The following is a 12,319-nucleotide window of genomic DNA, read 5'->3' as shown; positions in this document are numbered from 1 at the left end:
TGGAGGAGCGTGCTGTGAGTTAGGTTTAGGTCTGGGACTGGGGTAAGAGTAGCCATTGTTCGCATAGGGCGTCCCATGATGATTTCAAATGGACTCAATTTGTGTCTCTGGGATGGGGATGACCGAATTTCCATAAGGGCCAGTGGTAAAGCAGCTGGCCAGTTTAACCCTGTGGAACTACAGATTTTTGCCAGCTTATTTTTAAGCACACCATTTCGCCTTTCAACTGCCCCTGCACTCTGTGGATGGTAAGGGCAGTGCAACAGGTGGGTGACATGTAATACCTGGTTTAGATGTTGAACAATTTTTCCAGTAAAATGTGTTCCCCGGTCACTAGACAAAGTGGCAGGAATTCCCTTGGTAGGGATAATGTGGTTTAACAGACATTTTGCAACAGACAATGAATCAGCTTTGCGACAGGGAAAGGCTTCAATCCAACCCGAAAACAGACATATTATAACTAAAATGAATTCATATTTCTGACACTTTGGCATTTGTACAAAATCAAGTTGCCAGTGTAGGAAAGGTGCTTGAGGCAAACCCCGGAACGCTTGTGTTACTTTTACAGATTTGCCTACATTGTGGCTTTGACAAGTAACACAAGTGGCACAGTGGCGGGTTGCAAAGGAGCTGAAATGGGGAGCCCACCACCCCGCCTTACTCATAGCAGAGACCATCCCCTCCTTGCCGACATGCGAAACACCATGTAGCAGGGCGGCTAGAGACGGGTAGAGTGAGAGGGGGGCTACAAAGGTACCGGTGGGCGATCGCCAAAGGGAATCAGAATGCAAAGAGCAACCCAAAGCACTCCAGGAGTCTTTCTCTGTTTCTGGGGCAGAATCCTGGAGCTGAGCGAGATGAGACAGGGATGGTGGCGTTACAGAGACAGAGAGGGGACCAAGAAGGGCTTCTGGTGAAGGTTTTATAGTGGCGGCATGTTTTGCAGCAGCAGCAGCAAGTGCATTACCTTTTGCCACCTCGGTGTCTGCCACTGAGTGGCCAGTACACTTAACAATTGCCAAGGCAGACAGTAGTAAAACTGCATACAGGAGGGCGGCAATGTAGGGGCCATTCTTGATAGGGGTACCAGTAGAGGTAAGAAAACCTCGAGCCTGCCAGAGGGTGCCGAAGTCGTGCACAACCCCAAAGGCATACCGAGAATCAGTAAAAATAGTGGCAAAGAGCCCCTCGGCTAGAAAGCAGGCACGGGTTAGGGCAATCAGTTCAGCCACCTGGGCAGAGGTCACAGAGGGTAAAGGCGCAGCTTCTATGGTTTCAGAGAGAGAGACCACAGCGTACCCTGCAAGAAGGTGGCCTTGGTCATTTCTATAACAGGACCCATCAGTGAATAATACCAGGTCAGAGTTAGGGAGAGGTACATCTGAAAGGTCGGGGCGCGGGACAGTGATAGCAGAGACAGTTGCAAGGCAGTCATGGGGTTCACCATCACTAGGTAAAGGAAGGAGGGTAGCAGGGTTTAACCGGGAGCAGCGCTTAATAGTGATATGTGAGGCTGAAAGCAGCAAAAGTTCATACCTAGTGAGGCGAGCAGAGGAGAGGTGAGCAGTGTTGCGTTGCAGAAGGAGAGTTTCCACAGAATGGGGAACCATGAGAGTGAGAGGAGAGCGGAGGACAAGGGACTCAGACATCTCGACCAGGCGCGCTGCAGCAGCTACAGCGCGTAGGCAAGGGGGTAAACCCTGGGCTACAGGGTCCAAGGTTGCAGAGAAATAAGCCACCGGGCGATTTCTGTCACCGTGCTCCTGAGTAAGAACCCCGAGGGCACAAGCAGATTGTTCGTGACAGAAAAGGGTAAAAGGCTTGTCATAGTTAGGTAACCCTTGGGCAGGGGCAGAGGCTAAATTCTGCTTAAGGGAGATGAAAGCAGCATTTGCCTCAAGTGGCCATGGCATGGGGTTAGGTACAGAGGATCGAGTGAGTTCTTGGAGTGGTTTAGCCAGAGAAGCATATTGGGGAATCCGTTGCCTACAGAACCCTGTCATGCCTAAGAATTTTCTGACCTGGCGTGGAGAGCAAGGCTGGGGAAAGCTAAGGATGGCTTGGACCCGGGCTGGAGAGAGTGTACGGGAGCCCTGGGAGAGAAGGAAGCCTAGGTATGTGACAGAGGTTTGGCAGAGCTGCAATTTTGTGCGAGAAGCCTTATGACCCTTGTTCGCTAAAGCTGTGAGAAGTGTTAATGAATCAGTTTCTGAGGCAGACAGAGAGGGGGAGCACAGGAGTAAGTCGTCCACATATTGGATCAGTGTGGATCCTGATGGGAAAACCAGATCAGCGAGATCCCTGGCTAGGGCTTGAGAAAAATAGGATGGACTCTCTGTATACCCCTGGGGAAGGGTAGTCCATGTATATTGCTGACCCTTGTAGGAGAAGGCAAAGAGATACTGGGATTCAGAGTGAACTGGGACAGAGAAGAAAGCGGAGCACAAATCTACAACAGTAAAGTGGGTTGCATTTGGAGGAATAGACGCGAGTATTGTAGCGGGGTTAGGAACCACTGGAAAAGAAGGTATGACAATACGGTTAATAGCTCGAAGGTCTTGAACAAATCGCCACGATTTGCCATCAGCCTTTTGAACTGGGAGGATAGGGGTGTTACAGGGGCTGGAACAAGGGACAATAATTCCTTGTTCTTTTAATGCAGATATTACTGGAGCAATCCCAGCCTCTGCCTCAGGATTCAAAGGATACTGAGACAGGCGAGGCAGAGGTTTGGAATTGTCTACAGTAATCCGAACTGGGTCAGTATTTAATCGGCCCACTTCAGATGGGTGAGATGGCCATAGGGAGGAAGGAACCTGAGAGATTAGGTGCTCTAGGGACGGAGTTAAGGGACAGCAAGGGACCAGAGTGGAGAGGGAAGTTTCAGACAGCAGGGAGGCTACAGAATCACATAAGGAAGACTGAGGGATTTGCAGATAGACACCATCTGGGGAGCAGTAAATAGAACAGCCAAGTTTGCATAGCAAGTCCCGTCCCAGCAGGTTTGCAGGGGTGGAATCATAGAGGAGGAATGCGTGCTCCTCAGAGAGGGGACCGACCTGAATAGACAAAGGTTCTGAGAGGGGAAAAGAGGTAGGGACCCCTGTAATGCCAACAGCAGACACAGATTTTCCAGATCGGGGAACCACAGGCAAGTCAGTGGTGCGGATTGTAGAAAGAGAAGCTCCAGTATCAACAAGGAAAGGGAGAGAGAATCATTTACAGTCAGGACACATTCTCCAGTAGGGGACAGAGGTAATAAGGGAGCTAAAACTTTCTGAGGTTCCCCAGCATCCCATCATTGTTGGGGTGAAAAATAGGGTTGGGGATCAGCTGGAGGAACCAGCGGGGGGTTCACTTGATTTCCCATACAATTATTAGGTCGTCTTGGACACTCTTTTTTCCAGTGTCCAGGCTGTTTACAGTAGTTACAAACCCCAGTTAATCCAGCCCCCCGCCCCCTTCCGCAACCCCGTCCCTGTCCCCGGTGTGGTCTGCTTAGCCCTGAATAATGCTGTATCTGCAGAGCCATTAACTTTTGGGAGGACTGTTCCTCCTTTCCTTTTAAAGTGCAGTGGCAATGCTCTGCTACTGCCAGCAATTTGTCCATGGTTTCAGTCTCCCATCCCACACTTATTCGTTTTAACATGCTGCCTGTGGCAGGGAGAAGACCATCAACAAATGCATGTGCCACGGCCCCTTGCCCATTTACATCGGGCTCTTGTATTCCTGAATGTTGTAGGACAATATCAGTTAGCCGGGACCTATAGTCGCCTGGGCTTTCTCCTTGCCCTTGCTTACAGCAACGTATTGCTGTCCAGTTTGTTTTAGGAGACCACACTTTGAGAATGGCTTGATGCAGGCGCTTCCAAAGAGCCATACACCGGTCTCTGTACGCCGAATCTGGGCCAGTACTTTTTATGGTTGAGTGGCGTGCCTCAGCTGGCCAGTCTGCGGCAGCCAACCATTTTTCATAATAACTGGCAGGAGCTAACAATTTACACAGTTGGAGGAGATCTGTCTCAGAGGGTTCATAGGTTTCACAGATGAACAGAAACTCCTCAGCAAATTTGATAGAGTTTTCCTGTGGTTTGGGAAAACCTTTAACTATAGATAAAAGTTCCGTACGAGTCCAGGGCTTATAATCCCATATGGACTCACTTTCTCCCATCTTAAGGACTTGTAAGGGTGCCACAACAGTTTGATCAGAGTCTCTCATTAACCTCCCATCAGGTTCTCTTTTCCAAGAAGAGAGGTCAAGAGAATCTTTGCAGTCTGCTTTGGATTTCTTTTTCATAATATTTTGCAGAGCTGCGAGGCCAATGAGGGTATCTTCTTCACTTTCATTATCTGTAGTCACTGAAGATTTTTCTTTTTCTGATTTCTTATTTGGGCAAGAGTATGGTGGGGGTCGGGTTTGAGCCGGATCATTGCACAGGACTGGGCAAAGGGGAGCGCTCGGACTAGTGGTGGGAGAGACTGCATCCAATTGAACTTTTAGTTTTTCACTAGAATTTTTAAGAGAGGTGAGTTTTGACTCAGTCCATCTACGATTTGCCTCTTCCCACCACTGCATGAAGCAGTCTACTTCTCCTCTCTCCAATTTGGTTTTTGGGAGGATGACTTTGCTTTTTAAAGCATCCACTCAATCCTTGTCCCAGGAACCTAACAGTGGCCACTGTAATTTGGGGTTCTCTAGAGCTAATTTGGACCATTTTTCAAGAAACCTACAAGAGTCCGGTCCCTTTCTGAAATACATAAAATGAGCCGGAGTTCCCTTAGGGAACTGTTCTATCTTAGACTTTCGATTACCCATTTTAAGAGGACTTCACACAGCACTCACACAAGAAGGAAATTCGGGCTCGGCAGAGCAGTACCCGGTGCAACACACAGAAAGGAGCCCACAGGCTACTGCCTCAACTGCCCTTGCTTTCACACCAGGGGTTATACCCAAGGCGTGGTGCAGCTGCAGCTGTGCAGATTCCACTTATTCAGACCGTGGGGACGGGGACCCCTTGGTCAGCCAGTCTCCGGACAGAGATGGCTCCCAGATTCACACACACACCACAGGGAAGATGCATAGACACAAAGACAAGACAGTCCTCAAACCGGTTAAAGCACAAAAATAATAATTACCTGAGACATCTGATTCCAGAAGCTGGATCCAAAGACCCCTACCCGAACAGAGTGGGAACCAACAAGTTCGATGGCGTAGACTACGCTGCTGCTGTGTACCTTTCTGTCTTGTGGAGGATCGCTTGGACTAAGCGTCCAGGCGCCGGCTGCCACGATCGTCCTGCAAGGCAGTCAGGGATCACACAGCCTCAGCGAAGCCACTTGCCATCTCAGTGAAACCTCCAAATTGTCAAAGTTAGACTCAGACTCACAATTTATCAGACCACTCTGTTTTATTAGCAAAGCCGCTCTGCTAATACATTTAGAAGTGAGCCCCCCGAGTGGGGCTTGTGTCTCTTAATTTATACAGTTTTTTGAAGAACAAGTTACAGAGAAGTTACAGACAAAAGAAGAAAAAGAGTTTAGTCACCACCCTTCCAGATCCCTGAGACCAGTCACGTATCTTCAGTTACCTGCCACCCTTAACAATCTCCTTTAACAGCTTCCAGTTAACTTAACTAATTCCCTTCACACCTTCCATTCTGATGCCTGCTTCTTAGACGCGCTGGGTCCATGTTAATTGCTTCTCCATTCAAAAGCTAACTGTCCCTACGTGTGCTCCCTCAGATACTTTGTAACACGTTTTGGCATGTCCCTCTCATATACAATGTATCCAGCATGTCCCCTTATACAACGTTATCCTTATACAATGTTATACTTCCACAATAAGGAAGAATGTGCGTGACCCAAGGGGTATAAAGAAGCGTCCGGCAGACCACTCTAACTGAGCTCCAACTACCTGTACCTGCCGGTCAGGTAAGGTGTTTGCCTCCCAAGGACCCAGGGGACACCCTGCTCGCATTGTTCTTCCCAAGGGATTCAGTGAACGACGTTGGCTACGCCAGGAGTGGAAGGACGCAGGGGGGAGAATTATACCTGTAATGTTTTTTGTGCGCATTTAATAGTAAGAGCTCTTTAGGCTGAGGCGTCTGGTCCTCAAATGGGTAACTTTTCACTTGTAATCTAATTAGCACGTCATGTGTATCATCCTACTGGTCGTGAGGAAGATGGAGCGATAACCTTGTAACCATTAAGATTCTTGTTTCTGCTTTTAATAAATAGCCACCATTTAAGCTTTCAGCCTGACTCCTTCCAGTTACTGTAACTCGGCCGAACACAAACAAAGAACCTCAGCTGTTTGGCTACATCAGCTTGGTCAGTGGTGAGGCGCAGTAAAAGCTGAGCACTGAGTCGTGCTGCCTCCACAGAGCAGAGTCTTGGGGCACCCGTCAGCCTCCCTGGCTGCCCGCTGTGAAGGGACAGTCTGTGCTAGCAGTTAAAGACTTGGGTGTGGTAAGGCTCATAGACCACTCATTACCCGGCCATTGGCTAACAGAACCTTCCTGTACAATTCCTCCTTCAGGAGTTTCTGCAGCAATCCTGTTCTCCGGAGCTTTCTACTCCGACTCCTCTCAAAGGCCAGTCGCCTTCTCTTTGAGTCTGTCATTACCACCCACGTCTCACATCCGCACAACATGCTGCTCAGTCCATGTTTTGGGAGTGAGAGAACTTTGAGGTTTGCCCTGTGAGGATTATGCAGATGAGGTGCTGCATATGCAATACAGCACCTCACTGCAATTCCCAGATCTGCCTCATTTACATGCCCCCTTCCCAGGCCGTGGCTCCTGTAGATGAGCCCCAGCTGTGGCCTCACCAGCTCTGAATCAAGCATGGGATAATGAAGTCTTGATCTGAAAGAAACTCTCCTGCCCAGGCACCCCAATATGCTTCTGGCCTCCCAGGCTCTGAGGGTGCAACGTTGACTCACCTACATCCACTGTTGCTGGGCCCATCAGCCCCCAGGTCACAACAAGGCTAAAGTAAGGGTGTGTTACAAGTGGGATTTGAACCCACATCTCTAACCAGAGGCCAGATGATGGGTTACCTTAAGTCAGGTGCCTTAGACCACTCAGCCATCCTAGCAAACATGCAGAAGCTTCGCTAGAATTCAAATACAAGTTTCTCCTTGAGCCTGGTGACCATTTGGTGCTGGCTGTTCCACAGCACCCACCCAGGGGTTGGTCACCTCCCCTGTCCTTGTCTCTACAGAGCAGTGAGACTATCTGACTCGGTGAAAGTTGAACTTTCTGACTCCTGGCCCAGCCGACTCAACACAAACCTTTTCCTGGGCCACCAGCCAACCATCCCGATGGCAAATGCCTTTTCTTTTTTGCTTCAAAATACCTTAAATACTGAATTATTCACATGAGGCTATTAGGTGTGCAACAGAAGGGGGGTTTGTTAAAATTGCTATGAAAGGAGTTATTAGTAATAAAAATAAAAAATAATTAAACAGATTAAGAGGTTTATCTTTTTACCAAACTTCTTTAGAAATAAAGCAAAATGCGAATTTACGTCCAAAAAGGGGGGTGAGGCTGGGGGAGTTCCTCTGCCCCTGCCCCCTCCCCCTGGCACTAACGGGAAGGAGGACCAGGACCAGAATCCAAAGTCAGGGAAAGTGAGAGGGAGGAAGGGCCCCAGGCTAGAGCCCAGACACCTTTCCTCCTCCAGGCACCTGGAGCAGGGAGCAGCTGGAACTGACAGCTCCAAGGAGAGACTTAAAAGCCACAGAGCAGCGGAGGGCCAGGCAACAGGACGGGAGGACCAAGCCTATGCCTGGGCTGCAGACAGCCACACAGACCACACCTGCTTCACTTCCACCCTCTGGCACAGCAACCAGCGACCTAAGGCCTCCCACTGACCAGCACACAGGGAAGCTGCTGCCACTCTGTGACTGGTGTTGGGAGATGGCAGGAAAGCCAGGCCTGCCCCCGGCACCTCTGTCCCTGCTCCCACTCGATGGGCTCAGAAAAGAGCCAGGTGCCCACTTGGAAGAGGGAAAGTGTCTTACACATCAGCCTGGATCCACCACCCTCTTCCTTTGGCAAGTGGAGGACAGTAAAGGGGCCACTGAGAGCATCCAGGGATAACAACCAACCAGTGACCCCTTCCTGAAGTTCAGCTGGAGCCAGACCATTTGTCAGGGTAGGTGAGAAGAAAGTCTCTGAACAAACCCACCACAATTGGCTGCTATGAAATCAGACTCCCTGTCCATTAGGTCATAGAAAACAGCTGTTTGCGGGTGCTTCTTTCAGAGGAGCGGACAATGTGCTTCTTGGAGAATCCAGCAATAGGGCAGATCCTCTGGCTGTGGGCACTCAGCTCCTCCTTTCAGAAGATGCTACAGAGACGCTTCCTGCAATATGAAGCGCATCATTAGCATAATGGCGGCCACATGTGCTTCAAAAGTGCCAGATTCGAAACACACACCACCCATGGAGCTGGGGGCCTTCAAAATGACCCCCCCCGAATAAGAAACCCCCTTCTTCCCATTTTGTTCTCCTCTTGTCTTCCTCTTCTTGGCTTCCTTTTTCTGCTCCATTACTGCCTTACTTCTTCCTTCAGCACCTCAAGCAAAGGAGGCCAGCAGAAAGACCTGGTCTCCTGGGGCCAACCTCCAGGGGCAGGCGGTCCAAGCCACAAGCCTCCTACAAATGACTGGTTTAACTCGTGTAGTTTCCCCATGCTGACAGCAAAGGGAATGCTCAGCTGATGTCACCATCTTCTGTCCCAAAGGAATTGGACTCATTAGAGGGACAGGCCGGGGCAGAAGGAGATGAGACATCCTGGGCACAAAGGGGATGCACAATAATGAAAACTTTAACACCTCTGCCTCATTTTGGATCAGAGACCTTTCGGGTGGTAGGCCAGTTAGATAACAGCTACACTACAGAAGCTCTTACTACTTTGCTTTCCCACTCCTCAATTCCATCCACAATGCACAATCTCCACAAAGTCTGATGAGTTGCAGAGCCCCAAACTGTTACAGGCATGTTGGTGAGTCAGCCCAACGAGAGGCCTAGCTCCAGTGGGCCTCACTCATCTAGCAGGATAAAGAGCTCTAACTCAGACACACCTGTGTGCAAAGAAGCCCAGCCCTTGGAGAAAGGGACATTTTCAACAAACCACCACAGCACCAGGAGTTCCCACAGAAATTTGTTTTCGGAAGTCAGAGTCCTGGGTGCTGCCATTTACACAACGGGATCAGAAAAGTTTAGCTGTTTTGGAGAGGAATAAGGGGATTTCGAAAGGTGCAGGGTCCTTTCGAAAAGGACCCCCATGTAGCTGCGCTGAGCTACGAGCGTTCAAAAGTGGCGCTTTCGAAGCACCGCAGACAGAAGTGTCCTAATGCTAATGAGGCTCTGAATATTCAATTGAGCGCCTCATTAGTAATCTTTGAAATGGCCATTTGCATGGCCATGGCCATTTTGAAGTTTTGGCCAAGTGTGGCCACAGCCATTGAGCCCAGCCCTTCTTGCTGCCGACTCCACCTGGCTGGAGGGCAACATTTCTCTGAAACCTCCAGAGTGAAGAAACAGGTTCATTTTTCTTTTACGGAAAGCAGCCTGCAGACAATTTACAGAAATGCAGAGATTGGGGAGCTTGGTGGCACTTGCGTATGAATATCTGGCTGAGGAAGCACATAATGGCCCTGGCTGTGAATTCCCAGAGTAACTGACATCCTCTGTACACACACATTTACAAAGTGTGCAGCTACCTCATCACTGAGTGTGATACATATGGTAGACCATGAATGAGCACTTTTTTATAGAAATGAGACACAAAACTCCTCATATCAGTATCAACTGTCAGTTTCCCTGTGTCGCCAGTTTTCAGCTTTGGGAGGGGTTTGCTAGGTTTATATGCAATGGCTCTGGCAAATGTTGATGGTTCATCTCCATCACTCAGGGAGACAGATTTTCTACATGTGTGGGACAGTTCTTCCATCTGCTTGGAGCCTCATGAGTTAAGATAAAGAAGTAGGAGAAAACCTACAGAAAGACATAAGCCCACCGCTCAGCTGTGGCTGGGTTTACATCAGGGTAGGTAACTTCTCTGTCTGACACATTTGATTATTTGGCACCCTGGTGCCCTGAGGGTGAAGCATAATAGAGCTTCTACTGTACTAATATGGAAGGAAAGAGTGCAGTAAATTACACTCCTTGGACTTCAGAAAAGCAGACTTTGACTCCCTCAGGAACCGGATGGGCAGAATCCCCTGGGCTGCTACCATGAAGGGAAAAGGAGTCCAGGAAAACTGGCAGTATTTTAAAGGAGCTCTGTTGAAGGCACAGAAAGAAACCGTCTTGATGCACAGCAAGAGAGGTAAATATGGCAGGAGACCAGACTGGCTTACTGGGGAAATCCTTGGAAAACTTTGGCACAAAAAGGGAGCTTACAAAAAGTGGAAGCTTGGACAGATGTCTGGGGAGGGACGTAAAGGTATAGCTTGAGAATATAGGACATTTATCAGGAAGGCAATAGTGCAACTGGAATTGCGACTCGCAAGGAATGTGAAGGATAACGAGAAAAGTTTCTACAATCATGTTAGCAAGAAGAAGGTGATCAGAGAGGGTGTGGGGCCTCTACTGAATGAGGGAGGTAACCCAGTGACAGATGATGTAGGGAAAGCTGAAGTACTTAATGCTTTCTTTGCTCCTCTCTTCATGGACAAGGACAGCTCCTGGACAAATGCGATGAGTGATGCATTGTGGGATGAAGGTGGACAGCCTTTGGTGGGGAAAGAACAGGTTAGGAGCTATCTAAAAAACCTAAGTATCAGACGGGTAGCTGTGTTAGTCTGGATCTGTAACAGCAACGAAGGGTCCTGTGGCACCTTATAGACTAACAGAAAAGTTTTGAGCATGAGCTTTCGTGAGCACAGACTCACTTCTTCAGATGCTGGTCATGGAAATCTGCAGGGCCAGGTATAAATAAGCCTGAGCAAGGCTGGGGATAACAAGCTTAGCTCAGTCAGGAAGGATGAGGCTTACTACCAGCAGTTGATCTGGAGGTGTGAACACCAAGGGAGGGGAAGCTGCTTTTGTATTTAGCCAGCCATTCACAGTCTTTGTTTAATCCTGAGCTGAGGGTGTTGAATTTGCAGATGAATTGTAGCTCAGCAATTTCTCTTTGGAGTCTGGTCTTGAAATTTCTTTGCTGTAGGAGATCTACTTTTAAGTCTGCTACTGTGTGGCCCGGGAGATTGAAGTGCTGTCCTACGGGTTTTTGTGTATTGCCATTTCTGATATCTGATTTGTGTGCGTTTCTTCTTTTACGTAGAGACTGTCCAGTTTGTCCGATGTATATAGCAGAGGGGCATTGCTGACACATGATGGCATAAATTATATTGGTAGATGTGCGGCTGAATGAACCCACGATGGTGTGGCTGATCTGGTTAGGTCCTGTAATGGTGTTGCTGGTGTAGATATGTGGACAGAGCTGGCAACAAGCTTTGTTGCATGGATGGGTCCCTGAGTTAGAGTGACTGTGGTGCGGTGTATAGTTGCTGGTTAGGATTTGTTTCAGGTTGGCAGATTGTCTGTGGGCAAGGACTGGTCTGCCTCCCAAGGCCTGTGAAAGTGGGGGATCATTGTCCAGGATGGGTTGTAAATCCCTGATGATGCGCTGTAGAGGTTTTAGCTGAGGACGGACTGTAGGTGATGGCTAGTGGTGTTCTGTTGGTTTGTCTCTTGGGCTTGTCCTGTAGCAAGAGGCTTCGTGGCACACGTCTGGCTCTGTTGATCTGTTTTTTCACAGGCAGTTCCTTCTTCATCCATTACTTTTCAGCTAAGGAGAAAGTACCTCCAAGCATTAGGTCATACTGGGGTTATTAAGTATGAAAGCCAGCTGTGCTGGAGAATGGCTCACTGGTGTTGGAAGAGTTGTGCTTCAGATGAGTACAGAAAGAGTCGAGCCTGCCTGACTCATACAGTATAAAGCAAAACTAGTGTGGCAAGAGCATCACTTACAGCTCTGTCAGGATGGCTGAGTGGTCTAAGGCGCCAGACTCAAGGCACTGTCTTTCCCTCACCTGGGTGTTCTGGTCTCCCCAAGGAGGCTTGGGTTCAAATCCCATTCCTGGCATTATTTTCTACATGCCAAACTGGCCTTCAGAGGCTCTAAAAAAGACATGAAAGAGCCAAAGGCATTAACCTGACCCCATCACTCCCTTTCTCACACACACTCTGTCAAACTCTCCTGTCTGCATGGGACCTGCAGATTAACAATTTCTGGTCACCTGTGACTCCTTGGAGATTAGCTATTGATACTGGCAAACACGCATTCCTTCTGAGAAAGGTAC

General features: G+C 48.8%; 1 non-coding gene across 1 annotated transcript; it reads left to right on the top strand.

Annotated features, from left to right (window-relative positions):
• The first annotated feature begins 11,993 nt into the window (after nt 1-11,993).
• Nucleotides 11,994-12,102, top strand: TRNAL-CAA (transfer RNA leucine (anticodon CAA)). The gene is made up of 2 exons: nt 11,994-12,031; nt 12,057-12,102. It is a non-coding gene; the product is annotated as a tRNA-Leu (tRNA).
• Nucleotides 12,103-12,319: the final 217 nt, after the last annotated feature.

This window comes from Carettochelys insculpta, chromosome 7, assembly GCF_033958435.1.
Source record: "Carettochelys insculpta isolate YL-2023 chromosome 7, ASM3395843v1, whole genome shotgun sequence".
In the NCBI taxonomy this organism is placed as follows: domain Eukaryota; kingdom Metazoa; phylum Chordata; order Testudines; family Carettochelyidae; genus Carettochelys; species Carettochelys insculpta.
Note: the sequence above shows the minus strand (reverse complement) of the source record. Positions and strands in the feature narration are given on the sequence as shown.